The sequence below is a fragment of the Pinus tabuliformis genome, chromosome X, assembly GCF_031772625.1.
Source record: "Pinus tabuliformis cultivar Carrire ecotype Pingquan chromosome X, CPIR1, whole genome shotgun sequence".
NCBI lineage: Eukaryota > Viridiplantae > Streptophyta > Pinopsida > Pinales > Pinaceae > Pinus > Pinus tabuliformis.
In genome coordinates this window covers 79,373,522-79,393,690 of record NC_142308.1, presented here as the reverse complement: position 1 = coordinate 79,393,690, position 20,169 = coordinate 79,373,522, and the positions used below count along the sequence as shown (strand labels likewise).

Sequence of the window (20,169 nt, the reverse complement as noted above, 5' to 3'; positions counted from 1 at the left end):
CTGTTAATGTGCATGTATCGGACAGCTTAATTACTGTATATTGAAAGTATTGGAAGTGGTTTATTTCCCTGCATAATGTTTGGTTGGAGCCTTCATGGCGTTTCCATTTAACTGCTGCTTCCGTGGACTCTCTAAGTCCTTTTTATAATGTTCTGCGTATAACTCTGTTTACATAGAGAATTGCGATATTTTTCCTTAAGTGGCATTGTAGCGGACGCGAATTATTATAGTGGCTGATTAAACCCTTATCGGGTCCGAACCCTATTATCGGATCAGAAGAGAGCCTTTGGGATCACTGAAGTGGAAGCCCGAATTACCGGAGCCGAAATCTTATAAAGCAGAATGGAAAGCATATCGGGTCCGAAACCCATATCGCGTCAGAAGGGAGAGAGGGCCTTAACCTTGTGAACGCTCTGATACACCGGAGCCGAATTGTTATGAAGCGCAACATATAAATAGCGTCGGGTCCGAAGAGAAGCCTTAGCAGTGTTCCGAAATCCGGAGCCGAATTTATATTAAGGAGCACCCTAAAGGAGATCGGGTCCGCAACCCCGTCAAGACTGGCCGATAAGGAATCCGCCGATACGACGGATCCGAAATCAGTTTAGAAAGGAGTGTAAGGAGGCATCGGGTCCGCGTTCCGTCGGAGGACTGAATCTATTATTTACAGCGAGTGCCGATATATATCGGACCCGAAACCGATATATAAAGGAGTATAAAAGTACATCGGGTCCGCACCTCATCGGAGGTCAGGCCTTAAGAGTTTTGTTGTGGTTGCGAAATCCGGACCCGCCGAATTTATGAAAGCGGCTATATAATCCTTGAGATCCGCGTACATTGAGTTAAGCGGGTTTTATGTTGGTTCTATGTATTGATATTATATGGTTATATATGGCCATGAGGGGTTTTATGGTATCTCCATATATGTTTATATGTGTGGCGGGTTGATTAAAGTGCTCGGTGATGGTTGATTATAAAGCGTCGATAAAAAGGTGGCTGTGATTCTAAATAAGTCCATGGTTTATAAAAGGCTTAGAGCCTAAGCTGAAGCTTCCGATAGGACTTTGTGGCCATATCCACAGGTCCAAGGTTTAGGAATTTATATAAGAAAGGGGATTTTGGGCTTGTACCAGATCTCTTTTCATCACTTTGTCGATCAAAACTTTTCAAAATGTACCTCTAAGAAAAACATCTAACGACAAGAAACCACCCCAACTAATTCAACCTCATCTACTAGGTGAATTAGAAGATGAACCTGCAAATCCATGAAACTCGTCGATACATTGGAGAAATTTTGAAGTCTAAAATGGGCTTCAAAACAACAATGTACAACCAAAATCGACTTTATGAGAACCAATAGGATTCAAGATGATGATGTCAACCATGGGGGATGATTCACCATTTTTTTGAGTAAAGAAAAAAAAGATTAAAAACTAAAAAAAATAAAAACTACTTTTTCAACTCATATTTTCAACTTATCTCCTTACGGTTCTACTCAAATTTGGAGTGGGATCACTCGTTTGATGCACAATCTAATTTTTCATCAAAGGAGTACCCATGTTGCATATTTTTGATGGACCCTACTACACAAAAAATGATAAATACATGAACAATGTGATTACAATCACATGTTTTCATGTATTTATTATTTTTATGTAGTAGGGTCCATCGAAAGTAGACAATATGGGTACTCCTTAGATAAGAAATTAAATTTCGCATCCAACGAGTGCTCCTACTCAAAATTTGAGTAAAACGGTAGGGAGATAAGTTGAAAATACGAGTTGGAAAAAGTAGTTTTTCTTTTTTTCCCTCTAAAATTTGATAATGTAATGTAATCTTATTTTATTATTTCCAATATTACTTTATAATATTTCTTAGGATGTCTATTTTAGACCACAAAATTTCTCTAATAGTTCCTTCTTAAACATACAAACAATCTCAGCGATCTCTTGATGCCACCATGGAATGTCAGCGATATGAATCTCCTTTGATGTGATCCAATGTACAAATGCGAATAATTTACATATGGCACGTCGTAGGTGTTGGGGGAATTCATGGTTCACACACCCATGCACGAGAATATATATATATTTAAATTAATATATAAATATAAATTAATATATTTAAATTTGATGTAAACAAAAAATTTTCAACAGAATAGGGAAATGAAATTCAAATTGACATTGAATGAAAACATAAATAGATATTTGACATTTGCACTGAAATCGATGATATACAAAGTTAGTTAATAAGTAGACATGTTAAGATTCATGACTTATTTTCATAGTCCTTTAAATAAGTTGCAGTAATCCATACAAGGAGTAATTTACAAAATTATATCCTTCTATTTTAATTTATAAAGTGTAAATGGAGATAGAAATAAAATTAAAAGTAGAAAGTGAAATTGATATTGAATAGAAGTAGAAATAAAAATAAAAATTGCAATGTACATGAAATCAATGTGTTAAAATTTCACACGTACATTGAAATCAATGCGCTAGAAATTGAACAAAATTGAAATAGAATTAGAACTGAGATGTACACTAAAATCAATGTGTTTGAAAATCACATGAACTTTAAAATAAGCTCATTAAAAATTGAGATGTCCAAAGAAATCAATGTGACAAAATATGAAGGTGACATTGAAGAGAAATTGAAATTGACTCTTTTAATGAAACCAATTATGTACAAAGAGAGTTAACAAGTAGTCAAAGAGCACACATGTCAGAAAACGATCATTGAAAACTGGATTGTTATGGTCAATTCACACCTCAGTACCCTTGGAAAAATTCCGTAGTTGACATGTAGACTTTTTCCACTCGTTAACTCAATCAATTAAATAATTTGTGATCATAAATTTACTGAGTAATTGTATGTCTAGATGTTCCTATTTCCATTTCAAATGTGGTAATGGAGATAGAAATAAAATAAGAAATTGAAATGGAAATTGAAATTTGAAATTGAAATTGACATTGAATAGAATATAAATACAAATTAACATGTACATTTAGGAATTGTCATATAAGTTGACATGTACGTTAAAATCAATGCTTTAGATTTTGAATAGAACTGAAATAGTATGAGAAAATGGGATTTTGTAGTAACCTATACGAGGAGAAATTTACGTAATAAAATATTTAACGAAACCATTTATGTGAAAAGGGAGTTAACAAGTAGTCAAAGAGCACATATGTCGAAAACAATCATTAAAACTAGGCCATTATGGTGATCTCACACCTCGGAACTGTTGAACGACATGTAGAGTTTTTCACTTGTTAACTCGCTCAAATAAATAACTTGTGATCATCTATGTCTCGAGTCTAGATGCTTCTGTTTCAAATTCTAATGTGGTATTGGAGACAAAAATAACATAAGAAATAGAAATGGAAATAGAAATCTAAAATTGAAATTGATATTGAATAGAATATAAATAGAAATTAACATGTACATGTAGAAAATGTCATAGAAATTGACACTTATGTTAAAATACAATGCCTAGATTTTGAATAGAACTTAAATAGTATGATAAAATAGGATTTCGCAGTAATCTATGCAAGGAGAATTTCACATAATTGTATTTTTCCATTTTAATTTCTGAAGCGTAAATGGAGATAGAAATAAAATAAAAATTAGAAATTTAAATTCGGAATTGAAATCCATACTCAATAGAAACAAAAATAAAAACTGCAATGTACATGAAATCAATGTGTTAAAAGTTTGCACGTACATTGAAACCAATGCGCTACAAATAGTAAAAATTGAAATAGAATTAGAGAGGTTCTTCCGTATTTGCGAGAGGTTCTTCCGTTTTTGCGAGAGGTTCTTCCGGCTGCGTCAGGGAGAGGTTCTTCTGTCTACGAAGAGGCTCTTCCGTATTTGCGAGAGGTTCTTCCGTTTTTGCGAGAGGTTCTTCCGGCTGCATCAGGGAGAGGTTCTTCCGTCTGCGGCTGCGGGTAAACAAGTTTATGAAGGCATGCCGTTAAGCTGCGGCTGCGGTTCTTATATTTTTATAAGCTGCGTTTTTCCTTCTGCGGCTGCGATTCTCAGATCTGCGCTATTTTTTATTTTTTTTGAAGACTATGTTCAGCATTCTCCATAATGATCACCGATCTCAGATCTGCGAAAATAGATCTGTGAGCAAGTCTTTTTTTTACGTGGGCATCCCGGATCGAGTGGTTCATGAAGCGAAAGTCGGTGATTTATTTTTCCTGCTGGGTTCTAGATCCAATCTTCTGCTGCTAGATCTAGATCTAGATCTAATCTTCTTTGCGGCTGGGTTCTAGATCTAATCCTCTGCGGCTAGATCTAGATCTAATCTTCTGCCTTATTTCTCTGCGACTGGGTCTCGGCTTTCTACGGGCAAATATGGCTCCCAGCTTTGCGAAAATAGTTGTTGGCTCAGTTCCGTCCGCTTCTGGAGGGCAAGCTCCTGCGCATATTGTCAGTGAAGCCCCAGCTCCCACTGTCCAGGTGGTCCAGGCCTCACTCAATGAGGCTTTGAAGTTTTCCGAAAGTGCCCTAATCTGCCGATTCAATGGTTTTTGGCCGCGATTGACAACTCTCCACAATTGGATCTCGAAGGTATGGAAGCCTGTCATTTCTGATGAATTATCTACCCCTGTGCTAGGGTTTTTTTATATTAGATTTTGAAAATCCTGAAAGCAGACAATGTATTCTAGATTCCGGCCCTTGGTTTTGGGAAAACTTAGGCCTATTCATGAAGCCATGGAACCCATCATTCGATCCCTCAACCACAGTCATAACTTCAGAACCAGTTTGGGTGAGATTGCCAAGCCTACCCTTACATGTCTGGAATCTCTCCTCGCTAAACGCCATTGGAAATACAATTGGGAAATTCACTGCAGGTGCCCAGAAACAGAGGAATATGCCAGAACCACCTATGCACGCATCTGTGTGGAAATGGACTTCAACAACGGATTCCCAGCTGAAATAAACCTAACAAGTAAAGACTATGTGTGGAACTAGAAACTCGATTATGAAAGTGTCCTCTTCAGATGTCGATCCTCCTTTGAGACGGGCCATCTAGCCAAAAATTGCCCAAAAGCCTCCCAGAAAAAAATTCTGCTAGAAAAAACCACCACATATCTACATGGTGGGAAGGAGCACAAAAAAAACACTACATTTTCATCAAAGAAGAATACTCTAGAGAAAACTCTGAATCACAAAAAAGAAACAACTCTCAAGACAAGCAGGGAGAAAGCCTCGCCCAGCAACAAAAAAGTGAACTCGACAACCCCTCAAGCATCAACAGTTATGAGGATTTGGATACCGCACAAAATAAATCATCGTTTAACAGCAAAGCAGATCTCCTAGACCAAACTTCTTCTTCGTCTATCTTCAAGAGTACGAACACAATAGATCGCGAAGCTAAGACACCAATGTCCCAAGAACTAGAAGAGATGAAGGAGATGCAAGAAACAGGAAGTTGGAAGACCGTAGAGAAAAAAAAGAAAGCTACAGCATCAATCTCGCCAAGAAAGACAAGGAGCCAGACAATTAAAAACTAAGAAAATTATAGGTCCGATAGACCAATTTGGTCTCAGTGGACGTTAACCACTATCATCATCATCATCAGAACTTATATGTACAATAAAATCGATGTGTTAAAAACTACATGGACTTTAAAATGACTGCATCAGAAATTGACATGTACACCAAAAATAATGTGATAAAAATTGAAGTTGACATTCAGGAGAAATTGAAATTGACTTTTTCACTAGAATCTTTTATGTAAAGTCAATCTATTGGAAATTGGCATGTATCCTCAATTATATAGTTATGTAGCTTAAATACAAATAACAATTGACATGTTCTTTGTAATTAATATATTAAAATTTGAAGTAGACAAAAAAATTGCAACAGAATGGGGAAATGAAATTCAAATTGACATTGAATGAAAACATAAATGGATATTTGACATTTCCACTAAAATCGATGATATGAAAAGTTAGTTAATAAGTAGACATGTCAAGATTCACGACTTATTTTCATAGTCCTTTAAATAAGTTGCAGTAATCCATATGAGTAATTTACAAAATTATATCCTTCTATTTTAATATATAAGGTGTAAATGGGGATAGAAATAAAATTAAAAGTAGAAAGTGAAATTAATATTGAATAGAAGTAGAAATAAAAATAAAAATTGCAATGTACATGAAATCAATGTGTTAAAATTTCACACATACATTGAAATCAATGCGCTAGAAATTGAACAAAATTGAAATAGAATTAGAACTGAGATGTACACTAAAATCAATGTGTTTGAAAATCACATGAACTTTAAAATAAGCTCATTAAAAATTGAGATGTCCAAGGAAATCAAAGTGACAAAATATGAAGGTGACATTGAAGAGAAATTGAAATTGACTCTTTTAATGAAACCAATTATGTACAAAGAGTATTAACAAGTAGTCAAAAAGCACACATGTCAGAAAACGATCATTGAAAACTAGGTCGTTATGGTCAATTCGCACCTTGCTACCCTTGGACAAATTCTGTAGTTGACATGTAGACTTTTTCCATTCGTTAACTCAATCGTGATCATCAATGTACTGAGTAATTGTTTGTTTAGGTGTTTCTATTTCCATTTCTAATGTGGTAATGGAGATAGAAATAAAATAAGAAATAGAAATTTGGAATTGAGATTGACATTGAATAGAATATAAATACAAATTAACATGTACATGTAGGAATTGTCATAGAAATTGACATGTACGTTAAAATCAATGCCTTGGATTTTGAATAGAACTGAAATAGTATGAGAAAATGGGATTTTGCAGTAACCTATATGAGGAGAAATTTATGTAGTAAAATATTTAACGAAACCATTTATGTAAAAAGAGAGTTAACAAGTAGTCAAAGAGCACACATGTTGAAAACGTTGATTGAAACTAGGATGTTATGGTGATCTTGCACCTCGGAACCGTTGAACGACATGTAGAGTTTTTCAATTGTTAACTCGATCAATTAAATAACTTATGATCATCTATGTACTGAGTCTAGATGCTTCTGTTTCAAATTCTAATGTGGTATTGGAGATAGAAATAAAATAAGAAATAGAAATCTAAAATTGAAATTGGTATTGAATAGAATATAAATAAAAATTAACATGTACATGTAGAAAATGTCATAGAAATAGACACTTACTTTAAAATACAATGCCTAGATTTTGAATAGAACTTAAATAGTATGATTAAATGGGATTTTGCAGTAATCTATACTTGGAGAATTTGACATAATTGTATTTTTCCAGTTTAATTTATGAAGCGTAAATGGAGATAGAAATAAGATAAAAATTAGAAATTTAAATTTGGAATTGAAATCCATACTGAATAGAAACAAAAATAAAAATTGCAATGTACATGAAATCAATGTGTTAAAAGTTTGCACGTACATTGAAACCAATGCTCTACAAATTGTAAGAAATTGAAATAGAATTAGAACTAATATGTACAATAAAATCGATGTGTTAAAAATATACATGGACTTTAAAATGACTGCATCAAAAATTGACATGTACACCAAAAATAATGTGATAAAAATTGAAGTTGACATTGAGGAGAAATTGAAATTGACTTTTTCACTGGAATCTGTTATGTAAAGTCGATCTATTGGAAATTGGCATGTATCCTCAATTATATAGTTATGTACCTTAAAGACAAATAACAATTGACATGTTCTTTGTAATTAATATATTTAAATTTGATGTAAACAAAAAAATTGCAACAGAATGGGGAAATGAAATTCAAATTGACATTGAATGAAAACATAAATGGAAATTTGACATTTCCACTGGAATCGATGATATGCAAAGTTAGTTAATAAGTAGACATGTTAAGATTCACGACTTATTTTCATAGTCCTTTAAATAAATTGCAGTAATCCATACAAGGAGTAATTTACAAAATTATATCCTTGCAGGGAATCAATAGTTGAATTGAGGCTTCTGTGATCCATAATATTTGAAAGAATAACTTAGGCGTAAATCACATGTACATGTGATAACTTCGGTGTAAATCACATGTACATGTGATTTACGCCGAAGTTATTCTTTCAAAAATTATATCCTTCTATTTTAATATATAAGGTGTAAATGGGGATAGAAATAAAATTAAAAGTAGAAACTGAAATTAATATTGAATAGAAGTAAAAATAAAAATAAAAATTGCAATGTACATGAAATCAATGTGTTAAAATTTCACACGTACATTGAAATCAATGCGCTAGAAATTGAACAAAATTGAAATAGAATTAGAACTGAGATGTACACTAAAATCAATGTGTTTGAAAATCACATGAACTTTAAAATAAGCTCATTAAAAATTGAGATGTCCAAAGAAATCAATGTGACAAAATATGAAGGTGACATTGAAGAGAAATTAAAATTGACTCTTTTAATGAAACCAATTATGTACAAAGAAAGTTAACAAGCAGTCAAATAGCACACATGTCAGAAAACGATCATTGAAAACTAGGTCGTTATGGTCAATTCGCACCTCAGAACCCTTGGAAAAATTCCATAGTTGACATGTAGACTTTTTCCACTCGTTAACTCAATCAATTAAATAACTTGTGATCATAAATGTACTGAGTAATTGTATGTCTAGATGTTTCTATTTCCATTTCTAATGTGGTAATGCAGATAGAAATAAAATAAGAAATTGAAATGAAAATAGAAATTTGAAATTGAAATTGACATTGAATAGAATATAAATACAAATTAACATGTACATGTAGGAATTGTCATAGAAATTGACAGGTACGTTAAAATCAATGCTTTAGATTTTGAATAGAACTGAAATAGTATGATAAAATAGGATTTTGCAGTAATCTATACGAGGAGAATTTGACATAATTGTATTTTTCCATTCTAATTTATGAAGCGTAAATGGAGATAGAAATAAAATAAAAATTAGAAATTTAAATTCTGAATTGAAATCCATACTAAATAGAAACAAAAAGATAAATTGCAATGTACATGAAATCAATGTGTTAAAATTTTGCACGTACATTGAAACCAATGCGCTACAAATTGTAAAAAATTGAAATAGAATTAGAACTGATATGTACAATAAAATCGATGTGTTAAAAATCTACATGGACTTTAAAATGACTGCATCAGAAATTGACATGTACACCAAAAATAATGTGATAAAAATTGAAGTTGACATTGAGGAGAAATTGAAATTGACTTTTTCACTGGAATCTGTTATGTAAAGTCAATCTATTGGAAATTGGCATGTATCCTCAATTATATAGTTATGTACCTTAAATACAAATAACAATTGACATGTTCTTTGTAATTAATATATTAAAATTTGAAGTAGACAAAAAAATTGCAACAGAATGGGGAAATGAAATTCAAATTGACATTGAATGAAAACATAAATGGATATTTGACATTTCCACTAAAATCGATGATATGCAAAGTTAGTTAATAAGTAGACATGTCAAGATTCACGACTTATTTTCATAGTCCTTTAAATAAGTTGCAGTAATCCATACAAGGAGTAATTTACAAAATTATATCCTTCTATTTTAATATATAAGGTGTAAATGGGGATAGAAATAAAATTAAAAGTAGAAATTGAAATTAATATTGAATAGAAGTAGAAATAAAAATAAAAATTGCAATGTACATGAAATCAATGTGTTAAAATTTCACACGTACATTGAAATCAATACGCTAGAAATTGAACAAAATTGAAATAGAATTAGAACTGAGATGTACACTAAAATCAATGTGTTTGAAAATCACATGAACTTAAATAAGCTCATTAAAAATTGAGATGTCCAAAGAAATCAATGTGACAAAATATGAAGGTGACATTGAAGAGAAATTGAAATTGACTATTTTAATGAAAACAATTATGTACAAAGAGTGTTAACAAGTAGTCAAAGAGCACACATGTCAGAAAACGATCATTGAAAACTTGGTCGTTTTGGTCAATTCACACCTTGCTACCCTTGGACAAATTTCGTAGTTGACATGTCGACTTTTTCCATTCGTTAACTCAATCAATTAAATAACTTGTGATCATCAATGTACTGAGTAATTGTATGTCTAGATGTTTCTATTTCAATTTCTAATGTGGTAATGGAGATAGAAATAAAATAAGAAATAGAAATGGAAATAGAAATTTGAAATTGAAATTGACATTGAATAGAATATAAATACAAATTAACATGTACATGTAGGAATTGTCATAGAAATTGACATGTACGTTAAAATCAATGCCTTAGATTTTGAATAGAACTGAAATAGTATGAGAAAATGGGATTTTGTAGTAACCTATACGAGGAGAAATTTACGTAGTAAAATATTTAACAAAACCATTTATGTAAAAAGAGAGTTAACAAGTAGTCAAAGAGCACACATGTCGAAAACGATCATTGAAACTAGGCTGTTATGGTGATCTCGCACCTCAGAACCATTGAACGACATGTAGATTTTTTCACTTGTTAACTCAATCAATTAAATAACTTGTGATCATCTATGTACTGAGTCTAGATGCTTCTGTTTCAAATTCTAATGTGGTATTGGAGATAGAAATAAAATAAGAAATGGAAATGGAAATAGAAATCTAAAATTGAAATTAGTATTGAATAGATATAAATAAAAATTAACATGTACATGTAGAAAATGTCATAGAAATTGACACTTACTTTAAAATACAATGCCTAGATTTTGAATAGAACTGAAATAGTATGATAAAATGGGATTTTGCAGTAATCTATACGAGGAGAATTTGACATAATTGTATTTTTCCAGTTTAATTTATGAAGTGTAAATGGAGATAGAAATAAGATAAAAATTAGAAATTTAAATTCGGAATTGAAATCCATACTGAATAGAAACAAAAAAAATATTTGCAATGTACATGAAATCAATGTGTTAAAAGTTTGCACCTACATTGAAACCAATGCGCTACAAATTGTAAGAAATTGAAATAGAATTAGAACTGATATGTACAATAAAATTGATTGGTTAAGAAAAAAATCAATGAGTTTATGGAACAAGGGAAGGTCTATGAAACAGAGGAGCAAGAACATGGCGACCTAGGGTTTTAACATTTCTCAGCGACGGAGTACTGCTCAGAGCACGGCGCCCCAAATCCACCAACCCTGCAACTCCTTATAGCCACGCACGTCAGCTCATATTTCATCCTCAATGGCTTCCCTGATGGGGGAGGACTCAGGGCCTCCCCCTTTGGTGAACGATGCGCTACGAGCCACGAACAGATCTGACAATGCCTCTGATCCACAGCCGCAAATAGATCAGCATAACATTGATTCGCATAATGAACCACAGGGTACAAAAGATATACCCCCAGATAGACAACAACACGCAATGGGAGATGATGAGAAACCCAAAGCAACCTCTCCAACCTGCAAACCTGTAGCTGCAAAACGACCTAAGATTGAACTGCCCAGTCAGAGAATCAATACCCAAATCCAATACATGAAACACCATGCCCTTATTGGGAAATTTATTGGGTTTTGGCCAATAGAGAAATCCTTACAGGGATGGATAACATCCAAATGGAAACCAAAAGGACACATCAATCTGAAGCTAGGACCGAAGGGTTTTTTCACAGCAATCTTCAATTGCATAGAAGATCGAAACAGGGTCTTAGACAACGGCCCTTACTTCTTCAACGCTGCTAGACTTTATTTATGTGACTGGATCAAGCGATTCAACCGGGATAAAGAAGATCTTAGCTCAGCACCAGTTTGTGTAATATCCCTTCCCTTAATAATACATAATAAATAATAAAAATAATAAATAATACAAATAAATAATAATAATATAAATAATAAATAATAAATCACTTAATAATAAATAATAAAAATAATAAATCATAAATAATAAATGATATTTAAAAATATACAAGAAAATAAATAAAAATAGTAATAACTATACTAAAACTCTAAATCAGAATAAATAGAAATAAAACAAGAAAACTATCAAAAAGAAGGAAATAAAACAAGAAAGCTAAAAATCAAAAGAAAAGTAAAGAAATAAAACAAGAAAGCTAAAAATCAAAAGAAAGTTGCATGTAGACACATGGAGTGTGTGCATGTGGTTCCCCTTCCAATGTTTTGTTCTATTTAATAGATGGTGAGGAAGATGAGAGGTATTCCAGAGAAAGTTGGTGAAAAATAATCTGGTCCAGTACATCAATACCAAAACAACATCGGTGAATTTGGTGAAGTAATCTTGGAAACTGGACACAGGTGAAAATGGGTACAGATTCTATCTTGGGACAGAATTCCATTATAACTCCAAACTACTAAGCTGATCTTCATAGCAATGACTTACTCTTCATAAAAAAGACGCAACCAAGACACACATAAAAACAGAGCATCAAAAGCCAAATGTAACTATCAAGGCGCAGGTTACATATAATTTTTGTAATGTTTCCCTGTACATCAGTTTCCGGTTTAGTAAAGATCCATTCTTCTTTCTGAAATTGTTTTCTTTGTCAAGAATCTCGCTCTTTTGATCTGTTTTACTCCCATGGAATGATATGGGTAAATTGATAGCCCTCCATGCATGCTTCTGGAATTCTATTAATGCTGCTAAAAGATATGTTCAGGTATATAATTATGTTGTTCTGTGGCATCCATTTAATTATGTCAAGTAGTTCAGTTCCCTGCGGCAATTTGCGCATAGGGATAGTAAAGGGACAGAAACTTCCAGGAATAGAAATCGAACCCCAATCTTTGCAATTCCCTGGTAGACTTCTGGGTTGTAATACCCACAAAGGATGAGAAAAAAAAATGTAGGAATTCAATAAATAAAAGCTGTTGGAAGGAAAACTTCTTTCCGAGCAATAGCAGTTTCAACATCGTTGACATTTATAGTTTCTGCAAGGACAATCACTGGTTGGCCTAATATCCAGAAGGCACATAATATTAAACTAACATAAACTGAAACCCATCCGCAAACTATTCAAGAAACCCAGCAAAAAGAATAGTGACCAAACTAAGTAGGTAAAGATAGAAAACGGGAAGCAAAAAATAAATAAATAAAAACTCTAAACATCTTGTTAGGGAGAAATAATACCCATGTTTCTCTGCTAGCCATGGTTCTACGTGCTGCAGCTTGACTATCACTATGGTTACTACCCATAATCTACACTAGTTAGGGTTAGCATATACTCATTGCATTCTGCAAGCGCACGCTAGCCAAATTATATACCGCAGAAGATGAAAAGAAAGCAATACCTGCCGCAAACTCCCGAGGAAGTGGACAGTTCTCTGCCTGTGTTTTTTTGAAGTAGCCTTGTTCATGTGAGAAAGAAGTGTTACTAACTAAAATTTTAAAGCCATAAGGTCCCAAAGGGTTTGAACTGCTCTGATACCATATGTAACATTCCGGAATTAAAAATATCTAATGTGACATTAATTTAAATGAGAGTGTCACTTACCAAACCTAATAACCATGATTTTAATTAACTAAATGTTACTTGAATGAATAGTGCTTACCTGTTTACCTGTGGTCGAAGTAGGCTTACCGCAACAAGGTTTTGGGGACGACTCTCCACCCAACCGTAGGCTCAATTGTGCAACGTCTTGCTACAACTGGCCACCCCCGAGCCCTCAATCAACGTTCTACTGCCAGTGACTCCTAGGTCTTAGTATACCATTCTCCCAAGAGAATGAAAGACAGAATCTCGGAAAGATGGAATGCTGGAATCCCTCTCATCTTCCTCACCATCTATTAAATAGAACAAAACATTGGAAGGGGAACCACATGCACACACTCCATGTGTCTACATGCAACTTTCTTTTGATTTTTAGCTTTCTTGTTTTATTTCTTTACTTTTCTTTTGATTTTTAGCTTTCTTGTTTTATTTCCTTCTTTTTGATAGTTTTCTTGTTTTATTTCTATTTATTCTGATTTAGAGTTTTAGTATAGTTATTACTATTTTTATTTTTTATTATTTTTATTTATTTTCTTGTATATTTTTAAATATCATTTATTATTTATGATTTATTATTTTTATTATTTATTATTAAGCGATTTATTATTTATTATTTATATTATTATTATTTATTTGTATTATTTATTATTTTTATTATTTATTATGTATTATTAAGGGAAGAGATATTACAGTTTGGATCTGGCTATATTCCCTGCCGCTGGAATATTGGGATAAGGATTCTTTAAAAGACATTGGAAATGGACTAGGAGAATTCATAAAAGTTGCAGAAGAAACAAAACACAGAAGATACACTTCCTATGCCTGCATCTATGTCTACATGCACCTGAAAAAAGCTCTTCCAGACTCGGTAAGTTTATTCCACGATGATTTTGAATGGATTCAGACTTTAGATTACGAGCATGTTCCATTTCGATGTCGAAAATGTCATGCTCATGGGAACCTATTCTTAGACTGCCCACTCAATGCCAAGCCCTCCTCCAACACCGCCTCTGGGCAAACTGATCAAGAGGGCTTTACCAAAGTGAACTCTCGGAAAAGGAATCACAAAAAGCCTGCTTCTCAACCTAAAAATACCCTTGCTAGCAATCCAAATCCCTCAACCAGCAATAGCTTTGATATTTTGGCTCAGACTGACTCTATGGTCCCTGAACCCCCCATGCACTCTCATGAGATTCCTAATCAGCCCTCTACTAACCCTCAGCCGGATGCATCTCCTGACCATGTCCCTTAGCAACACTAAACTCCCCCTCCACTGCCTACATTAAAGAGATGGCCTGGAAACCTAATGGTATGGACATCGATACCCTTCTAATTGATCCCAAGCTTGCAGTGAACATCATGACTGAGAGCAGTGAACTCAAGAAAATGGATGAAGAGCCTAAAAGCATTGACCTAGGAGACTTGGATATTTTTAGCCTTGAGCAGGCATGCAAGCAAAAAACAATATGATAAGATCTTGGCAAGACAGCTAGAAAGTCTAGAGGTCATCCTATCCAGAGCACATCAACAAAGATCTCTAGGAATTCAACTAGGAAGTCAGTGGGATGGCAAGAACTTGTTCAAGGATACTAAGAAAAGAGGGAGAAAGACAGATCTACAGTGAACCATCCTCATCGGGGAAATGCTGGTAGAATCTGGAAGATATTCTAAACTCACAAAGTACTATAGGCCACTCCCCAACCCTGAACCATGAAGCTCACATCATGGAATCTAAGAGGGTTGAACGGCCTGGGAAATACAGAATGATAAAAAACTTGATACAGAAGGAGAAACCTCATATCTTCTTTATGCAAGAAATGAAATGTAATAGTACTCTTCTCAGTACCATTCTTTCAAAAGCATGGCCTGGCTGTCACACAATGGCGGTGGATGCTATAGGAGCCTCGGGTGGATTAGCAATAGCTTGGAATGCACAAGCTATTGCGCTCACAGATTTCAATGCAAACCACCACTTCATTCAAGCTAACTTCCATATCATAGGGACCAATGTGCATGGTCATCTTACCAATGTGTATTTCCTGCAAGCTGCTGAGGACAAAATCAAAACTTTGGACACACTCACACTGCTCAACACCAACCGAACCCATCCACTCTAGATCACGGGAGGCGATTTCAATATGATCACCAAATTAGAGGAAAAATTAGGAGGCCGAATCAGATTGGACAATGAAAGTGAGTACTTCAAGGAGTTCATTCAAAGCAATTGGTTAATCGACCTGCCCTGCAACAACAGAATATTCACCTGGAATAACAAAAGGTTCGGTCCTCATCAGATTGCTTCAAGGCTTGATCGATTTCTGCTATCAGATAATGCTATTCACCTAGGAGGAGACCTCTCAACCTCTATTCTTCCATTTGCAGGGTCGGACCATTGGCCAATTTCGCTTCAGTGGCAAAGACCAGGAAACTCCACTAGAAGACCCTTCCGCTTTGAATCCTTCTGGTTGACCCATCCACATTTCAAAGATCTAGTACAGCATGCATGGAAAAGTTTTCTTCCCCCTACAGGTTCCAAAATGTTCCAATTTCAGCAAAAGCTGAGGTTCCTAAAAGCGCAAATCAAACAGTGGAACAGTGCTACCTTTGGAAACATTTTTCAAGCTCATAAAGCCCTCGCTCAGGAAATGGAGAAACTCTAGCAAACCATCATCAAAGAAGGCAGGACTGAAGCCCGCAACGAACAGGAAAAGAATCTTCAGACTCAGATCAATGAAAGAGAAAAACAAGAGGAAATCCTCTGGAAACAGAAATCACGAATAAGATGGTTAAAGGAAGGTGAGAGGAATACAAAATTCTTCCATCGTACAACAATCCAAAGGAGAATGCATAACAACATCACCCAAATTCACAACCAACAGGGAGACCGATTGGAAGACCATGGGGATATTGAAAAAGAACTCATCAAGCACTTCAAATCAGTCCATCAAGAACCTAACACCAATAGACAGCCAACAATTGACAAGATTCTCCCTCATATCCCAAAGGTGATAACAGATGAACACAATCAATTGCTTCTTCATCCGATAACCTTACAGGAGGTGGAATCAGCTATGAAGCAGCTTCAGGAAGGAAAAGCTCCTGGTCCAAATGGCTTTACCTCCACTTTCTTCCACAAATTCTGGGATATTATCAAAGAGGAGGTCTGGCAGGTAGTCGAAGAATCTAGAACTCTCCATTGGATGTTACCCTCCCTGAATGCAACATTTATCACTCTCATCCCCAAGGAGGAACACTCTAATACGCTGGACAAATTCAGGCCTATAGCCCTCTGCAATGTCATCTACAAAATCATATCCAAAGTTATAGCCTCACGTTTGAAGTCGTTGCTTCCCCTGCTCATCTCGCTAGAACAATCGGGCTATGTCGAAGGAAGGCAAATCATAGACGGAATCATCCTCACCCACGAGATCATTCACTCTCTCAAGCACCACAAAAAAGCAGGTATGCTACTAAAAATCGACCTCTCAAAAGCTTTTGATAAGTTGAGTTGGGTGTACATTCAATCGATGTTAACAGCCTTTGGTTTCTCACCTATTTGGGTTCGATGGATCATGAGCTTAATCTCCTCAGCTTTCTTCTCCATACTGGTTAATGGAATCCCTTCCACCCCCTTTCAACCCTCAAGAGGCATCTGCCAAGGGGATCCCCTCTCTCCATTCCTCTTCGTTCTTATGGCTGAAGGGCTGGGTAGAACCATAAAGCATGCCCTCCAAGAGCAACAGCTTAGAGGAATCTCCCTTCATAATTCCCCTGCCATTACCCACCAGCAATTTGTGGATGATAACATGTTATTTGGGCATCCCTCGGTCCAAGAAGCCCGAAAATTCAAATCCCTCCTTGATGATTTCTCCGCAACATCTGGTGCCAGTATCAACACAGTTAAATCCCAGATCTTCTTTTTTCATACTCCTGCCATAACTCAATCCTCCATAGCTCGCATTCTGGGATTCTCTGTTGCCTCTCTCCCCTCCAAGTACCTTGGTGCCCCCTTAACTGATTCTACCCTCAAGCACTCCTCTTGGAAAATGCTCCTCGACAAGCTTGAAACCCGCCTCACCTCTTGGACCTTTAGAGCCCTAAACATGGCAAGTCGACTAATCCTCATCAAAGCTATACTACAATCTATGCCTCTTTATCTATTCTCTATTTTAGCAGTGCCCAAATGGGTTCTCAAAAAAATCAAAGATCTCCAAGGAACTTTCTATGGGGATTGACGGGACATAACCGCAAATGGGCACTGGTCAAGTGGGCTACCGTTTGCCTCCCAAAAAACCTTGGGGGAATTGGTCTTTGGGACCCTCAACATAGTAACGCAGTCATGGGAGCACGAATCTGGTGGAAGTGGCTTTCAACCCCGCACACACCCTGGGCGATCCTATGGAGAGCCAAGTATGCCAACCACAGATCAAATGAAGAACTAATCAGGCTTACAGACACGGGTAAGGGCTCCCTAATCTGGGACTCGGCTAGAATGCACAGAAACATGATCCATCAGCACAGCTTTTGGGAAATAAGAGACGACAATAGTGCTCATTTCTAGATGGATTCATGGCAGCAAAGACCCAAACTCAACAGCTTAATCTCACCTCCACCAACAGAAGACGAGGAAGTACATCGATGGGAAAAACCAATACTGGATTCCCACCCTCGATCAGGGATATAGACAATGGCGCAAAGCAGAACTCATCATCAGGAATGGTACAGAGATAATGTATAAGGAGCTGGACACAGAGCTAACCAATAGGTGAATCAGATTTTCTGAAGAAAAGGATATATTACGTTGGGGATACAAACCACGTGGCACCTTCACCACACAAGAGGCATACAACCTTATGATCAATCCTCAGACCAACAAGGACCCTCTTTGGGACAAAGTGTGGTCCCCTAAAATCTGGCCCAAGATCTCAACTTTTCTATGGTTGCTCTGCCATAAAAGAATTCTTACTTGGGACAACTTAAGGAGAAAAAAAAATCATGGCCCCTCAAGATGCCCCAACTACAAGCAACAGGAGGAAACTATACAGCATCTCATGGATTCCTGCAATCTGGCAAACAAACTTTGGGAAAAAACAATTTTTCAAATGTCAAAAAGATGGGAGAGTTAAAGAAGACATCACCAAAACCATTCGTCACTAGGCTAAAAACCCGTACAAGAGTCCCCTGCTTAATGCATTATGGAGAATCGTTCCAGGCCTCCTCATATGGACAATCTGGAAGGAGAGGAATCGGCGTATCTTCAGGAATCAAGCCACCCCCATAGAAATCATATGGAATAATATGTGCAGCAACCTTCAGGAAACTCTAGCACTCCAATCTTGGAGCAATGAGGACTTTCCCATCGAACTGCAAGAACGAACTATATGGATGAATTGGAACCTCAGGCTCATCCAGACTCAGGAGCCACCCAACAGATCCATCCCTGCCCATCACTCTTCTAGCAAGTGGTGCCCTCCGCCCTCAGGATTCACCCAGCTCAACTTTGATGGCGCTTCTAAAGGCAATCCAGGTCAGGCCAGACACGGAGGAATCTTCAGGGATCATTATGGCAATCCTTTGCTACTTTACCTAGGCACTTCAGGATGGGACACGAACAATTTAGCTGAATTGGAGGGACTATGGCAAGGTCTAAATCTCGCTCAGCAACATAGCTACTTTCCCTTAATCATAGAAGGAGATTCTCAAATCCTTATCAACATGGCCCAACAAATTATACATGGAACTCCAGTAAACAAGCTATCCTATAGCTGGAGACTTGCAGCTTGTTTGCAACACATTGAGCATTTGCTTGCAACTAATAAAGCAATCACTTTCAAACACATCAAGAGAAATGGCAACAAAGTGGCCGATCTCTTAGCCAATCTAGGGGTGATAAGTGATCGAACTCTATACACAGGTTCACTTGAAATTATAAAAGATGCCACACACCAATAGGAATACACCAAGCTGGTGCAAATGGATGCAACACCCCCAGATGCAGGTGTTAGATGAGCAATTAATGCACATTGGCCGCCGGACAAGCAGGTGACTGATCCTTATGGCAACATGTGCCCTCCCCTGTGGGAATTTAAGGCAAGTCCTAGCTCCTCAGCCGACGCCATCAACCAGTTGTGAAAACCGAGAAATTCCCTGCAAATTCAGACATATGGAGCAAAACCCCCTGCAATTACCCATTCGGCCTCTCAGTTGCTCTTGCCACCCCTTTACAGTAGAGTCGAGCCTTCGCACCACTACAAGAAGATGTTGCAGACTCCTCTACTGTGTCGACCTGGGCAATGGTCATCATTTTTCTCACATCTTTCTCTGCAACCTGCATTTTGAGGTCTCGGCCCCTCTCTCCAGCCCAAATTTGAATTCCCCTATTCCTCTTAACATCCCCTCCACCGTTCTTGCCCCGCCTCCTGACCCTGAAACTCAACACTCGCTGCAAATTTCTAGTCGAAGAATCATGCGCCAATGCTATAGAATGAGGTGCAGGCGAGGTGGTAGTTGAGGTGGCGCCACTCGCCCTTCGTCTTTACCCCCTTCTGTCTCCACCTCCCTGTCTACCTCCCCACCCCCAAGCCCTTCCTCTTCCTGCTTCCTTTGCAGAAACCTGGACACCCCCAGCGGCTGAGGTACACTAGGCACCCGCGAGGTTTGGCGTTCAGGTGGAATAACCTAGCAGACGACTTCCACTGCTTCTTCCTAGCAAGCACAA

At 36.4% G+C, this 20,169-nt stretch overlaps 1 pseudogene; it reads right to left on the bottom strand.

Moving 5' to 3' along the window:
• The window catches only part of LOC149138461 (mitochondrial pyruvate carrier 1 pseudogene), a 35,943-nt pseudogene extending 16,158 nt beyond the window's left edge, over window positions 1-19,785 (bottom strand).
• Between the last annotated feature and the right edge of the window lie 384 nt (window positions 19,786-20,169).